Source organism: Mus musculus, chromosome 15 (assembly GCF_000001635.26).
Source record: "Mus musculus strain C57BL/6J chromosome 15, GRCm38.p6 C57BL/6J".
Classification (NCBI taxonomy): Eukaryota; Metazoa; Chordata; class Mammalia; order Rodentia; family Muridae; genus Mus; species Mus musculus.
Genome location: NC_000081.6, coordinates 93,001,187 through 93,017,437, shown reverse-complemented (window position 1 = coordinate 93,017,437; position 16,251 = coordinate 93,001,187). Strand labels below are relative to the sequence as shown.

Genomic DNA, 16,251 nt, shown 5'->3' with positions numbered 1-16,251 from the left:
GATCAGTAGAGCCGCCTCTCTTAGCCCCATGACTGACAGTAGTGCTAACTTGTAATTCAATGGGAACAATTGCATTAACAATCTTGGGAAACAAAGTCTAAGTCAACACCACTGGAGGTAGAGATGGTAAAGAGGCACTTAGGTGATAGATCTTAAGGTCTGAGAAGTCTAGTGAAGAAGAGCATCTCTTCTCTCCTTGAGTCCACTGATAACTGGCTATGAAGGCTCATGCTTGCCTGGTGAGACTAAAGTAGCTGAGGTTGTAGCTGCACCACAGCTTTTCATGAAGATCCTTCGCTTCCATGTTATATTGGTCACAGAGATCATAAGCTATTCTTCAGGTTCAAGGGCAATGAATATGTAATCCATGATTCCAAGGGAGATGTGTAAATTCCATTGTAGTACAGAGATTTTAGATTTTCAAAGTATGCGCCTCTATTGCCGTATTGGCAAATGAAAATAAAGTGGCTCTTTAATGTCCTCCAACAGAACACAAGAGCTCTGGACTTTTTCTTTTTGTTCTTAGTACACAGACTTTCCAGGTTTTCTCAGTTTGATAGTGAGAATAATTTATATATCTTAGCACTACTGATGGGAGTTATTGCTTTACATGTTGCTCACCTTTCTGAGTTGTTCATTGCTCATTCAGCTAAGGGAGGTAGCCTTAAAACCTCTGTTTTCTACAGGCTCCTTAAAACCATGACAGTATTCTGGCAAATGTTTTCCCATTTATTAAAAAAAATGTATGATGTTTGAACTGATGTAAGAACTTTTGAATTTTTATAAGGGTTATCTGTTGGTTTTAATTTGAAATGTTCAAGTTTATCTTCTAATTCATTTGCTCTTGTTTCTGCCCTGTTGAAATTACTTCTCACTTCTTGTGTTGTGGCTGGAGACCAGCAGGCATTCCTTAGCTCGAGTTATTCTCGCTTATCTGTCCATTTCCCAGAGGAAGCACTTTCTTGAATGTAAGACAATATTATGCACACATTTCATAAAATATTCTTATGCCTTAATGCCCTTTCTGAGACGAAAAGCCACCCCACCGTGATGCATTTGAAGGGAGTTGCTCTCTTCTCCCCACTTGTCCCTGTTGCCTTCCCTGGCATTAGGGTCTTTTCATGTATTTCATGATTTCATTGTCTGCCTTATTCATTTAGAGGTTATTTTAGAAAAATTTCAAATGTTAATCTATCATCTGTGAGGTTATCTAAGAGTCAAGATGTACCTATTGATCAGCAAAGGTATCAGAGTGGTGTGTGCTCTGGGTTCCAAGACAGTGAAGGTAAATTGAGACAAGCTATGAGGACATCACAATAGGCGTTGCTGTACATGTCCCCATTTAGATCATGTGTCCTCTCCTACTTCCCTCTTGGGTGCTTCCCCAACCCCACAATGGTCTAATTTTGTTTTCCTGTTCACTGAAGTTCCTCCAGGTATGTATTCACACCTGAAGATTTGGTGCTAGGAGTCTCAGATGAGAGAGAATATGTGTCATCTTCCCGGGACTGGGTGACTCACTCTGTGTGATCCTCTCTAGTTACATCCATCTGTTTACCTGAAAATTTCATGGTTTCATTTTTCTATACCTCGGAATAGTACACACACACACACACACACACACACACACATATATGTGTGTGTGCAATATATACATATGTATATGATATATATACATACACACACACACATACATACACACACACACACACACACACACACACACACACACACACATATATCACCTTCACTATCCATCTCTCTGATGAAGACCATTTAGATTGTTCCCACTTTGTAGCTATTGGGGTCAGGGTATCAGTGAACATGGCTGAGCAAGTGTCTGTAGAGTAAGATGTGGAGTCCTCCTTTGGAAACATGCCAAGGAGTGGTACAGCTGGCTCATATTGCAGATTTATTTTTGAGGATTCTCCACACTGATTTTCACAGTGGCTGCACAAGTTTGCAACTCCCACCAGCAATAATTAGGAGAGAAGAGGAAAATAAATACAGAAGGGTGTGTGTGTGTGTGTAAAATAACACAGGAAGGATGTCAGAGAGAGTAATGAGGAATCGTGGTATCTATCTACCTAAAAATACCCATAATAAGATTTCATTCGGGGCTGGAGAGATGGCTCAGTGATTAAGAGCACCAACTGCTCTTCCGAAGGTCCTGAGTTCAAATCCCAGCAACCACATGGTGGCTCACAACCATCAGTAATGAGATCTTACGCCCTCTTCTGGTGCATCTGAAGACAGCTACAGTGTACTTAGATATAATAATAAATAAATCTTAAGAAAAAAAAACAGAAGTGGAGAAATGTAGTGACATTTAAAAAAAAGATTTCATTCATATGTATGTGTGTGCAGATAGATATAGATATAGATATAGATATAGATATAGATATAGATATAGATATAGATATAGATATAGGTATAATGATACAGTCTCTAAGAGCCAAAGACCTTTTGACAAAGTCTACAACATCAGGCATATGAAGCCTTCTTTTGAGTTGTTGGTCAGGGTTGTCCAAGAGAATCTCAAAATATTATAGAATATTGCTATTGCCTTAGGCTGCCCTCCTCTCCAGAGACTGAAGCTAAGTCCTTATTGCTGAAGATACCATGCACTTAAGACACATGGCCCAGAGGCCCCTAAGCTAGAAATGACCTGAAAGCCTCCTTCCTGAGGACTAGATTTCATGGTACAAGAAGGCACCATACAAGTCTCCAAAGGATAGAAATAACCAAGAGTTCTAACCAGCCGTGAGGTCTATGAACCATAATGACCACTATGGCACAGTAACCCCAAGGGTGTAGTTGTGATACACATATCTTGGTGGTGACTGTATTAGTCAGGGTTCTCTAGAGTCACAGAACTTATGGATAGTCTCTAGATAGTAAAGGAATTTATTGATGACTTACAGTCGGCAGCCCAATTCCCAACAATTGTTCAGTCGCAGCTGTGAATGGAAGTCCAAGAATCTAGCAGTTACTCAGTCTCACGCAGCAAGCAGGTGAAGGAGCAAGAGCAAGAGCTAGACTCCCTTCTTCCAATGTCCTTATATTGTCTCCAGCAGAAGGTGTAGCCCAGATTAAAGGTGTGTTCCACCACACCTTTAATCCCAGATGAAAGGCGTAGTCCAGATTAAAGGTGTGTTCCTTAAACTCGGAGATTCAATCTTCTGGAATCCATAGCCACTATGGCTCAAGATCTTCAAACCAAGATCCAGATAAGGATCTCCAAGCCTCCAGATAAGGGTCACTGGTGAGCCTTCCAATTCCGGATTGTAGTTCATTCCAAATATTGTCAAGTTGACAACCAGGAATAGCCACTACAGTGACCAACAGCTCTATAATTGTATTTAAAACCCTCTCAACAAGAGGTAAATCTTGCCTAGAACTAGAAACCTACCCAACTACCCAGGACTAGTGACGCCATGGATGGTAGAGAACCTATAACCGCCAATTTCCTAGATTTATAGAATACATGACTAAGTTATAATTTTATAATCACAGATAAGTATAATCTGTGTCTCTCCTCAAAGAAACTTCTATTTGCAACAGATGTGTACCATTACAGGAAAATGCAACCAATCCAAGGGCAGAGTTGTGGAGCCCAGTCCCTATGGATACATCTACAGTACACTATTCTACTGCATCTAAGGCTCAAGGATAATTGTGGAAGAAGGGCCAGAAAGATTGCAAGAGCCAGAGGAACAGGGAGTTTGCTGTGAGACTGTGAGTAATGTAAGAAACTATACTCATAGTGTCTCACCAACATGACTGTCTAAACATGAGTAACAGACATGGAGGAAAGCCCAGGAGGCCTCCGTACTACACAAAGAGCTAAGGAACACTGAGGGCAAGGTATTTCCCTAGGGAAGACCACACTAATACATTATCCATCAGCAAATGGCCAGCCCTGAAAACACACAGATGGAGAACTTTATACAGTCTGAGCAGGATATACTTATGTGTTTAGGAGTGTGTGTGTGTGTGTGTGTGTGTGTGTGTGTGTGTGTGTGTGTAAAACAGCTATTAACAACAACAACAACAACAACAACAAAAACACTCCATGGATTTGATAAAGAGCAAGAGGGGTATATGAAAGATTTGGAGAGAGATCAGGGACATGGGGGGATGCAATTATAATCTCAGAAAATTGAAAGAAATAATTTTTAGGAGCTTCTATCCAAATTTCTGTTGGAGCATTCAGGGTGCAAGGGAGCAAGGTATAGCTAGCCCAATAGTCAGTGGTCAGGATGTTTCCACTGCCTCCTCCAGTTGAATCTGTTCCCATATTGGCTGTTGTTTTTGTACCTACAGCACATTACATCATCATCATCATCATCAATATATACATATATATGTACATATATATGTATACATATATGATTAGTGCAAAATTTCTGTAGTGCAAAAAATAGTCATGCAGTGACATTGGACAGAAATGGATTCTAAGTGAGCTTGCATTTTATAGATGAAGTGAACACTAATGCCTAGCCTTAGGAACAAAGACAGTGCAGACAATGCTAATGTATAGGTCTGTATGTCAAAGGGTGGGACATCCCTCTGTATTCCCGCAGTGTGCGGAACCCCATTCTCAAGTGCTCAGACAAGTTAGGCCAAGGCATGGGAACAGACAAAGGGAGGAGGGCAATGTTTATGTTTTTAAAATGAGCCAGACAATTCTGCCTGAACTCACTTATGATTCAAAGGTTAACATAAAAGTATGAAATCTTTTGGAGTTTAAAATTATTATATATAGTTTATCCAACCAGCAGTCCCCTCAGAATTGGTTATTACCACTATTAATGACTTGCTAGTTAGAGTGTTAATGGCCCATAGCAAAAAACTGCTGGTAATGACTGATTTCAAAGGGATTATTGCTTAATTAATGGCATTCCACCTATCCTTAGTCATTTTTTGTAAGTATCAGTTTTATTGCCTATTTCAAGACCCTGAGCCCCAGTTTATTATATTTGAGAGAATATCATCAAGACAGATAAAATAGATAATAATTTCAATTGTGGCTAACTTTGCAACTTATAAGAACATTACAAAATTATTTCAACATCTTTTTCCCATATTAGTAAAATGTCATCTCTGACTTTGGTTTAAAATATAGTTTAAAAATCGACATTGCATGACAAAATGTCTAACTTTTTTTTTTTTCCTGAATCCATGGACACAATTTTACGTTTTTTTCAATTGGGATTGGGTGATGAAAGAGAAATTAGAAGTGAGCTAAAATATTCTAGTTTGTGAGCACTCAGTTTATGTAGATAAACTATATATAATAATTACATAACCCATACGATATCTAAAACATCCTTTTACCAGAGACTTTGGACTATGGCTTAAAACAATTGGGCCTCATTGGGATAAAACACATCTTTCTTTTGTTTGCTGGCCAGGAAGCCGTGTGATCGAGTTTCAGGCAGCCCAGTCTCAGTGTGCTCACCAGTCTAGCTTTTCTCCTTTCACTATCTTCATGAGATCCAATGAGGTCACTGGAGTTTGTGATTCACCTGTGTTAAACTCTGTCCCCACAAGTCACACTTCCAGAGGAAAGATGGAATGGAATGTTTGCATCAGTGCAGTAGAAAATCCCTGTTCAGTGGAACCCATACGATATCTAAAACATCCTTTTACCAAACACAGACTTTGGAATATGGCTTAAAGCAATTGGGCCTCACTGGGATAAAACACATCTTTCTTTTGTTTGATGGTGTTAAGTTTTGTGGCTTTTGACACAACCCAGCTTCTCATAAGCTGTCTGATCGAAGGCAGTCTCAATGCTTACAGTAGGTCATCTTCATGAATTGTCTTAATTGACTTCAAAAGATGAAGCTTGGTACTGACTAAAATATTTGACATCAAAAGACAGAAACTTATCTTCCCACAAAGACATTTTAGCTCCTGAAATGACTTTTTTTTTTTTTTTTAAGTAGAAGACAGACTGGGTTTTGATGCAGCAAAATACGAGAAGTTTGTTGGTCTTGCTTCAAATTCTACTTTGCTGGGAACTACCAAGAAACCATCATTTGTTGAACTTTGGCACAGTATCAAAGAAGGCTACTGTGGCCTGGAAAGACTTTAAAACAATCCCCCCTTTCACTTACAAATCAGCAAAAGACCAGCCTTTCTTTATGTGCTCAGTTAAAAAGATATTGCAGTAGGTCCTGAGTGGAACTGCATAGAAACGCAGTTGTTCTGTTAGCCTGACAGCACAACGGCTTAAAAAACGATATAAAATAACATCGTCCCTCCCACAGAAGCCTCTTTTGTTTTGGAGAAATTTCATAAAAATATTAATATAAACGTTAACAAAGTGGTAATGTAATATATTTGTTATTGTTCTAAGGTAATAACTAATAAGGTGATAACTAATTTAAATTTTCTATGCTGTTTCCTGACATGGTTAATAACAGCATTCAGGTCACATGAAAAAAGCCCTTTGAAGTCATAATAAATTTTACCTGAGTAAAAGGACCCCCGAGGACAAAAATTATGAGGGCAGGAACTTTAAGTCAGTTGCAGTCCTGAAGAATTGCTTGCTACCACTGTGCACTTCACAACAGCCAGGAAACCAAAAGCAACGTCTGAGAAAGAATTCTGAAAATTTCCTGTGCTGTGTATGGCAAGCCCTGGAAGAAATACCAACTTCCAAATGCCATGGGCCAGATGGGTTGAGTGTCTCCCAAGGCTTCCTGGGTTGAAATTTGATCTGTATCACAAGCTGTTAGAGGGTTAAAGCTAAAGGACCTATGAGCTTTATGGTTGGGTTTCTGGGAAGGGATTAGATAATGTCCGTGGCTGGATCCTCCTGAGTTTCTAGAGGAGGAAGAGACCAGCGATGCTCCCCGTCTCTTGGCGTTTGACACCCTCTGTGTTTGTGGTTTTAGGACGGTGCTGGCAAGAAGCCATCACCAGGCACAGCCCTTTCTACCTTTGTGCCTCCAGAATTTAACTCCAGACAAACAACAGCTTCATTTTCCAATTTTTCTTCCTCCTCCTCTTCCTTATTCTCTTAAGAAACTATTCTACCTTGAGCATTTCATTTTGGTAACAGAACAGATTAATACAGCAGGTGTAAGAATTTAAGGGAAAAAAATACCTTATTTGTGTAACATGACAGGGTTAATTAACAAAATCGTCCTCATACTATTTAGATCCACATGTTGCAATCAAATTGGCTCACCTAAAATTAGATGAAACAGACAATGAAAGGCAATGTAACTTTGTTACTTTCAGAATTTGTATTGTATGTCCTGACACCCGATCTTGTTTCTGTGTCTTGAGTCAGTAGCCTTGAGGCTGGGTTGTAAGTTGGTGGGAGAGATATCCCTAGTCCTCCTTGCAGCAGGGAAGTGATTGGCGAGCTCAGTCTCTCCTAGCAGCATCTCCAGTGTCCTGTCACTCTCTCCTCCTCCAGAGAGGAGCGTGGGATTGGAGGGCATCCACAGGACCTACACGTGGCATTCACCTTTCCCTCCTACCCTTTAAAGAACGGAGTTGGCACTGAGTGTAAATATTTGAGATTGTCTCCAGATTTAGTTCATACAAACATAAGGCAAATTCTGCAATGACCTTCACTGCCTTGATATTAAAATTCAGTTGCTGGGGAGAAAGGCAGATTTGTGAGCGCCACCTTAGCTTTCAGCTTGTATGCAATGACAAACAATTAAAGAGAAGATTAAATTCATCTCCTTCCCGGCCCATCAAAACACTGATTGATAGAATTCTGTATCTCTGTGTTCTTCCTTCCCTGCACATTGGTGCATCTTTTGCTGACAAGACAGCAGAGAATCTCCCTCTACTCTGAGGAGGTGGGTCCAACCATATTTTAATTGCCCAGCCTTGTCCCTCCACCAAACGTCAAGTGTGAAGAGAATCTCTGCAAATTCAAGACCATTGCCGCTGCCCCCCACCCCGCCCGACTACATCTGTGAATGGACCCGTGGATGGCTGTGGCTGACCAGTGAGTGGACTGAAGACAGACTTCTGCACTCAAGCCTTGGAGGAATGTCCCAGTGTCTTCGGAAGCAGATCTGGTGAATGCATTCCTGGTTGAAGCCTGGTTCTCTGTGTTGCAGAGTGAGCCATGGACATGAAGGAGTACTGAGGTGATTAACAGTGACTCCAGAGGTTCTTGTTAAAATGTTGATTATGTAGGGTAATCACCCTCGATAGAGTACATTTAAAAGGGGTCTGAATTGAGCATCCGACTAGAGACCTCCACCTAGAAAGTATAATAAAAGACCAGAAAGTTTAAAGCGTTATAGAAAAAAAGAAAGTTGTAACAGACAAGGCACCCATGGATGGAGGAGCCCATTAACCCAGAAAGGAAGTGCTACAGTTTGGCTTTTCCAGAGAGTCCTTGCCATATGCTAACCATGTCTGCCTGCTCTCCATCCATAGCTTTCCTTGCTGTCTGTGGACTCTGTCCCAGGAGGCTGTGGTTCCTGCTCTTCTGCAATGGCTCCTGGGACCCCACCTCTCCAATTTTGATCAGTTATTCAGCTGTTTAGTGGTTTTATTATCTGCTTTTGCAACTTGGGCCTCCATTTACTTGTCAACCTGAGCAACACCTGGAGCCTGGGTGCATTGCCCAAACTCACCATCCTTGGGTGTGTGTACAGTAAGCTGCACAAATCTCTTTGAGGGAAGTGTCGGTTCCTTGGAGGTATTCACAGACTGAGCTCACGAGGTTGTCATGGTCATGGATGGGAAAGCTCTGACTGAGTCTTCTTCTCTCTAGAACCCATTTAGGTCAACTCGTTCTTCAAAACAGTGTTGCTTCAAATATCTGCACCTTCACAGTTCACAGATGTGCAACCGAGTTCTGCAGTCGGAACATGCTTTTCTTCAAACCAATACATTGGAAATACATATTGATGTAGAGAGTCCTCCTGAGCCCAGGTGGTCTTGTGGTCTCGTGCAAGTGAGGTACAATGGATAAGGAGTGCTCTGGACAGTTGGAAATTAGCAAGTTGCTCACTTAAGTAGACATATCGTCAGTCAGTGTGATGCTCTGTATATGCTTAGCCTAGGAAGTGGCACTATTTGGAAGTACAGCCTTGTTGGAGTAGGGGTGGCCTTGGAGTAGGTGTGGCCTTGGAGTAGGAGTGGCCTTTTCGGTGTAGGTGTGTCATTGTGGGTATGGGCTTTAATATCCTCATCCTAGCTGCCTGGAAGCCAGTATTCTGCTAGCAGCCTTCAGAAGAAGATGTAGAACTCTCAACTCCACCTGTACCATGCCTGCATGGATGCTGCCATGTTCCCACCTTGATGATAATGGACTGAACCTCTGAACCTGCAAGCAAGCCCCAATTAAGTGTTGTCCTTATAAGACTTGCCTTTAGTCATGGTGTCTGTTCACAGCAGTAAAACTCTAACTAAGACAGTCAGAGATTTTTGCTTTTCTTTTTTAAAAGACAGGGTTTCTCAAACTCACAGAGATCTGTCTGGCTCTGCCTCCGGAGTGCTGGGACCAAAGGTGTGTCCCACTATGCCTGTTGGATTTTGGTCTTAAGTACAGAGGGATTCTTGATTTTGAGAAGAGAATAAAGTTGTCAAAAGGGCTTGGAGCAGTGTGGCCCATCCCAGGAAGGCTGGAGTAGGATACTGAGGGCTGGGCTGGGGCCACAGCATCACATGGCAGGCTGAATATTACACCATGCTTCATGGGCACCTGCAGACATCTGGCCTTCCTTAGCCCCAGCCTTATCATACTGCCACCAGTTAGTACCTGTTACTGACTGCAGCTGCCATCCAGAGACCCCTCTAGGTCTGACTTGTTCGCCTCCCTAGTGCTATCCTTAATGTGGTCAGGTGTGTCTAGTTAGCTGTGCCAAGTCCTCTACTGCACCCAGCTGTAACAAGGACTGGGAAGGCAAATGCAGCCAGCCTTCCACATCTGTGAGTTCAACCAAACGTGGGTGGAAAAACAATTTTTTTTAAAAAATGTGCATCTGTAGACTTCTTTCTTTTCATTATTCTGAAAGAGTACACTATAACATCGGTTTGCACCGCATTTACATCACACCAAGCATTTAATTATAAGAAATCTGGAGATTATTTTAATTAAAAGGGATATTTGCAGGGTATATGCAAATTCTAGACCACCTGATATAAAACAGCTGCATGTCCTCTGATTTTGGTGTGTTTGAGATGGAGATGGAGAACACCTTGGTACCAATTCTGGGAGCCAAAGGAGGACTGTGGAGCTCTTCCTCTGGACATTCCCCGAAGTGTAAGTCTCAGCAGAGGATTGCTTGATAACCCACAGTGGCATTCAGGGAGCCTGAACCCAGAAGGTCCTGGGTACTTACCACCTTCACCTTAGCTCCTACTCGAAGCATCTGGAAATAGGGACAGCATCCTCTCTTGTCTGAGTATATCACTCACGTGGCATCTAGTTGGCATGTACATTCAGTGTGTAGGTTGGTTGAGGAAGGGTGGGATTGCACATGTGTTTCTCTGAAAATATATAAAGGGTTTGTCAGGAAAAGGTCGCGTCTTACTCAGAAGGTATGTAATATTGTCAGGGCAGCGGAAATTTATTTCAATGGGTTTGGAGGGTTGAAGCTCATTATGGTTCTGTTAGATGTGGTCGTTTCTGAGGCTCCCCTCTGTTGTCTTACAGATGGCCACCTCCTCTTTGTGTCTCACATGGTCCCTTTTCTGTAGTGTATGCGTGCGTTTGTATGTGTGTGTATGTGTAGTGTAGGTCCATCTACACTTCCTGACTACCAGAATCAGTCAGATCAGACATGGACCCACTCATAGGACCCCACTCAACCTTTGTTCTCTTAGGTCCTGTTTCTAAGTCACATTCGGGAGATAGTAGGAGCTTCAGCATATGAGGTTTAAGAGTCTTGGGATCAGTACTGCAAAGGGCCATTCAGATTGTTCTAGTCTGAACTTTTCATTAGCATAGGCCAACAGGTAGCATAGGCCAACAGGCTTTTTTGGTTGTTTGTTTAATAACAGCCTTCTGCCTTTTTTTATTTTTCTGTGTAAGGAGCCCACTCTCTTCAGGAGAGCTGTTGTTACCAGTGGCTTTGCACATGCATATTACATCCCCTAGACTTGCCCCCAGCACACCCGCCTCCTTTCAGAGGAAGGCACAGAGGAAACAAGCAGGTGCTCTTTCCGATGAAACTGTGAGCATCAAGGACATGTGTTGGGCCCTATGTGGCCCTGGTTTGGGCCTTGAGGACAAACCCGAGCCTGGCTCAGTCACTTCCGTACTGGAGTGACTCAGCACGACCTGCTTGAGCCTGCCTTTGCCTAGCTACTGCTGACAGAATAACTTTGTTGGCTTTGTCAGTCACCCCACACCCTTCATCACCATTCCCCTCCCCCTACATCATCTCACCTCAGCAAAAAACCCCACCTCCTCTCTCAGCCCTTTATAAACAAAAGATTGATACAATTAAACAAAAGCAGGGGGTTCCTGCTTTGACAGACTCCGGGCTGGCTGTTTTAGGGTGGTGGTTCTCCAGAAGGCAGGAGATCCGGCTGCGACATTCACCATCTTGCTTCAGCCCCTGGCTGGACTGGGCTCTCTCCTCTCAGCCTGCCGGCAGACATGTGAGCCAGGCCAGGGCCTCTCAAGGACATGATAAGGGAGCCAGTGCAGTGATAGTGTATTTTGTTGATAGGGTTCAAGTTGGAGGGGAAAACCCTGACAGAATGAAGCCCAGATTTCTCAGGCATGGATTTCCTGTACTCTTAGGGGCTGAATTGGTATTCTGTCTAAAGTGTGTATGTTCTCTTAATCTACAACCATTTCCCTTCCGGTAAAAATGAAATATGCAAAGACCCACACTGGAGGGCCCTGGACTTGGGTAGCTTGCCCTTTTGACATTTTAAAAAAAGATTTATTTATTATTATTGTATGTATATGAGTACACTGTAGCTGTACAGATGGTTGTGAACCTTCATGTGGTTGATGGGAATTGAATTTTAGGACCTCTGCTCTCTTTGGTCCGCTTGCTCGCTCAGTCCCTGCTCGATCTACCCTAAAGATTTATATATTGTATGTAAACACACTGTAGCTGTCTTCAGACGTACCAGAAGGGGGCGTCAGATCTCAATATGGATGGTTGTGAGCCACCATGTGGTTGCTAGGATTTGAACTCAGGACTTTTGGAAGAGCAGTCAGTGCTCTTATCTGCTGAGCCATCTCACCAGCTCCCTTCTGACTCTTTTTAAATACCTCATAACACCATTCCCTGCCCACTGTGGCTCAGTGTCCTTAACTGACGCAGAATGTATGACTGCAGAGATAGTCCTTGCCATGAGGCCTGATGACCTGAGTTAACATCCACGAAACCCACCAAAAAGTGGAAGGAGAGAATTAATTCCTGTTCACAGACAGATAGACAGACAGACACTCACACACACACACTACATTTTAAAAATGGGTGCATTTGAGACTACATTTAAATATTCTATTTTGGCTCTCTTAAAGAAATAGCAAATATGATTATACAATGGACAAGATTATGTTCCTAACATTGCAGAAAATGATCGCAGTGTGGTCCTTCTAAGGATAGGTTAAGCTAATTTTAATGCTGGGTAGGCCGATTCTGCATCCATCGCAGGGAGATGGTTTAATCAGGCTGGGCCAGGCTGTTTACTCTGTGTACTCAATGCAAATCACCTACAGTACCCACGCCTTCTCTAGTCGGTTCCACATCCCCAAAGCACGCGCCTCCTATCTCCCAGCTCCCACCTTGCACTTGTACAGATGATTAACTACAAAGAAAGCTCATTTCTCCCAAGTGGGGTGGTAATACTGTTTTTCAGGAAGAAAATATGTGGTGAACCAGCACTTACCAATGTGAATGTATCTAAATTTTAAATATCTCTTTTACATATTTATTCACTAATAAAAAATGAAGTGGATGCTGGCTTTAAAAACTTTTTTTTTCTTTTAAAGTCAACCATCATTGCAAATGAGGAAGAATTGGGAAGGATTGTTGTATTTATGCAAAACTTATTTTTTCTGGGGGGAAAAAAGACGACACAGAGAGATTAAAGATATCCACAAGTCATCAATATGTCGGCTGTTTTAATTTAGCCTTCTGAATAAGTCTTAAAATGCACTGTCTTGCATAGGGCTTTATCAGTTCACCTTCCTCCAAGGAGATAAAATAAATGAAATCAGCATTCTTTTCCACTCCCTTGGCATAAATTATTACTTACCCTAAGCAAGATGACTGATGCTTTCTAAAGCTCTTCTAATTACGTGCTAAACAGATTAGCGGCTGAAAGAAAGTCCATACAGAGCCCTGAATGGAGAGGATTCTCTGACTACCTGCACATGGGTGGGAGAACTGTACCCTGCCAACTGTTATCATGGCAAAGGTCTATGCTGTTTGTTGTAGACTTTGAAACTGGGGATTTCCAAGAATTTCAACAAAGTAATATTTTTTTCCCTTCACCACCATTAGAGGACATCAGAAGGACCAAAGCTAGTGATTCAGATATTTGGTCCATTACCCCCACTCTTGCTTCTTCCCTATTCTGAGCTAGAGTGGAAGATTTACAAACAGCAGCAATCATCTCTCCCTCCCCAATAGGATGACTTAGATATATACCAGTAACGATACAGTGTGCTTGATGGAGAGGTTTAGGTGAGCAAGATCTCCAAATGGGGTCTGGAGAGAAGGCTGGGAAGCAAAGAGCACTTATTGTTCTTCCAGGAGATCCAAATTCGGTTCCCAGCACCCAAGTCACGTGGTTAAAAGTTCTGCAATTGTGGGCTCTTCCTTCCTTCCATCCTTCCTTCTTTCCTTCCTTCCTTCCTTCCTTCCTTCCTTCCTTTTTTCCTTCCTTCTCTTCCTGCACCCCCCCCCCCATTAAAAAAAAAAAGCTTTAGGCTAGTGAGACAGCTCAGCAGTTAAGGGTAGTGATACTTTTACAGAGGACCCAGCACAACATGGCTGACATTCCGTTCTAGTTGTAGGTTATCTGACACCCTCTTCTGGTCTCCAGGGATAGTGCACACATGTGACGCCCTCCTGTAAGGGCAGGCAAAAAGTTCAAAAATGTAAAGTAAAATAAGAACTTAAAAAGATCTCTAAATAATAGTCTGAGGATTAAGGTAGAAGCTATTTTTAAAATTAGCTTATGTTTGCTACACTTATTTATTTGGGTATGTGTGCACATGCGTGTGTGACAGTGAATGTGTAGACAATTTGCTTGCCAGTTCTTTCCTTCTATCTTGTGGGTCCTGGGGATCAGATTCGAGTCATGAGGCACGATGGCAGGATTCTTTACCCACCTAGCTATCTTGCCAGCCTATATTCGAAAAAGATAATACTTTAATGAATTCTTTGATAATTTTGCACATGTATACAATGTATTTTGATCATACTCACCCTTACCCTCTAACTCCTCTTGGATGTATTCTCCCCCAATCTCACGTCAATTTAGTCCAATCTGGGTCTGGGGACCAGGTGCTGGAGCATGGGTGACCTATCAGGGGCCATAGCATTAAAGACCACCCCCCCCCCAACCGCCATCAACTATCTGTCAATTACAAACGCCACTGTCTTTTAATATTTATTTTAAAAATTATTTTTATGGTTCGTGTGTGTGTGTGTCTGCATAAGTTCATGTAGACTGAATGGATGCAGGAGCCCTGGAACCCAGAAGAAAGTGTCAGGTCCTTTGGAACTAGAGTTCCAGGTGGTTGTGAGCCTGCCTCTGCCTCGGCCTGGCCTGTAGGGCATAGGGGAGTAGGGGGTGGGAACGGGGGGGGGGGGCGGGAAATTACGTTTTCTGATCTGTTATAACCCTTGGCAATGTAGTTTTCAGGGACTGTACCTGTGAGCTCATGAACTCCTGCACCAGAAATGTCCAAGTGTGGAGGCAACCAACCAACCCAGACCCAGACAGACCCAGACCCCAGACCCCAGACCCCAGACCCAGACCCAAGTGATCCATCCGCACCGGGCAGGCAGCCAACTCCACAAGGTTCCGAACCGGCTGCACCAGGAGAGATCTGTGAAGTCCAATGGGCCTGGTTTTGCTGGTTGTCTGATGCGTCTCCGGGGTGCGCACAGGCACTGGCAGCAGTGGGCATTCGCTGGATGGGGTTTCCTGTAAGAAACAGCCTGGCTTTCCTGTGCCGGGATTTGGTTCAGGGCCAGGGGGCTTCAGTTCCCTGACAGTTCCGGCTTTGGCTGTGCAGCGGCTGCATTTTAACCAGCTACCTCAGAGGCCCTCTTAGATATTTCACCGCCCTGTGGGGGAGGGAGATAAAAAAACGATGGGATTAACCTTACTAACCCCTCCCTCGGGAGCTTTAGAATTACAGATTGCACAGTGTTTCCGAAACAGCCCTCCCCCCCACCCCCACCCCCCAGCTTTTTGCTCTAACCGGTTCCGTTTCTAGGGCGTTTCTTTCAACACCCAGTCGTTTCTTGAAGTGCCAGTGTTTCCTGACATGTTGTGTTATCTTACCGTCTCCGGATCCTAAGGAGTCTCTCCAACACCTTCTGTTTGTGCTGATGTTTGGCGTTCGGCTGCTCTCTTTCCCGCGGGAAACGGTCATTCTTGGAGTCTTAATGTGAAGAAGCACTGGCATGGAGGTGTTGAGGGACAGCTTTGCTAAGGGATCCTTCACTGCAGATGGCTTTCAAAGCCACCCGCTGCTCTTTTTCTTCTTTTAATGTGAGTGCCTGGTATTTGCTGTAATGAATTACCATAAACTCGGTGACTCAAAAAGCACAGATTTATTTTTATACAGGCAAAGAGGCCAGGAATCTAAATCATCTTCACTGGGCTGAAGTCAAGAGGGTCACAAGTCCTTTGAAGCTGACAGGGAGACACTGTGTCTGATTTCTAGCTGCTGGGAGCCCACTGGGGTGGCATCACCAGGTCCCTGCCGCTTGTCAGGACACACCCTTCTCTTTTATTTGTAGGCAAGTGTACTGGCTGGTTTTGTGTGTGACCTTGACACAAGCTGGAGTTATCACAGAGAAAGGAGCCTCCCTTGAGGAAATGCCTCCATGAGATACAGCTGTAAGGCATTTTCTCAATTAATGGTCAAGGGTAGGAGGGCCCATCGTGGGTGGTGCCATCCCTGGGCTGGTGGTCCTGGGTTCTATGAGAAAGCAAGCTGAGCAAGCCAAGGGAAGCAATGCAATAAGCAGCACCCTCCATGGACTCTGCATCAGCTCCTGCCTCCCAGTTCCTGCCCGGTGTGAGTTCCAGTCCTGACTTCCT

At 43.2% G+C, this 16,251-nt stretch overlaps 1 long non-coding RNA gene across 1 annotated transcript in view; it reads right to left on the bottom strand.

Moving 5' to 3' along the window:
• Positions 1-15,928, bottom strand: part of Gm30085 — a 75,998-nt gene extending 60,070 nt beyond the window's left edge. The window contains exons 1-3 of the long non-coding RNA XR_384349.4: positions 15,487-15,928; positions 14,974-15,266; positions 10,338-10,485 (exon numbers count right to left, since the gene is read on the bottom strand). This is a non-coding gene — a long non-coding RNA (predicted gene, 30085). The remainder of the gene's footprint in view (positions 1-10,337; positions 10,486-14,973; positions 15,267-15,486) is intronic.
• Between the last annotated feature and the right edge of the window lie 323 nt (positions 15,929-16,251).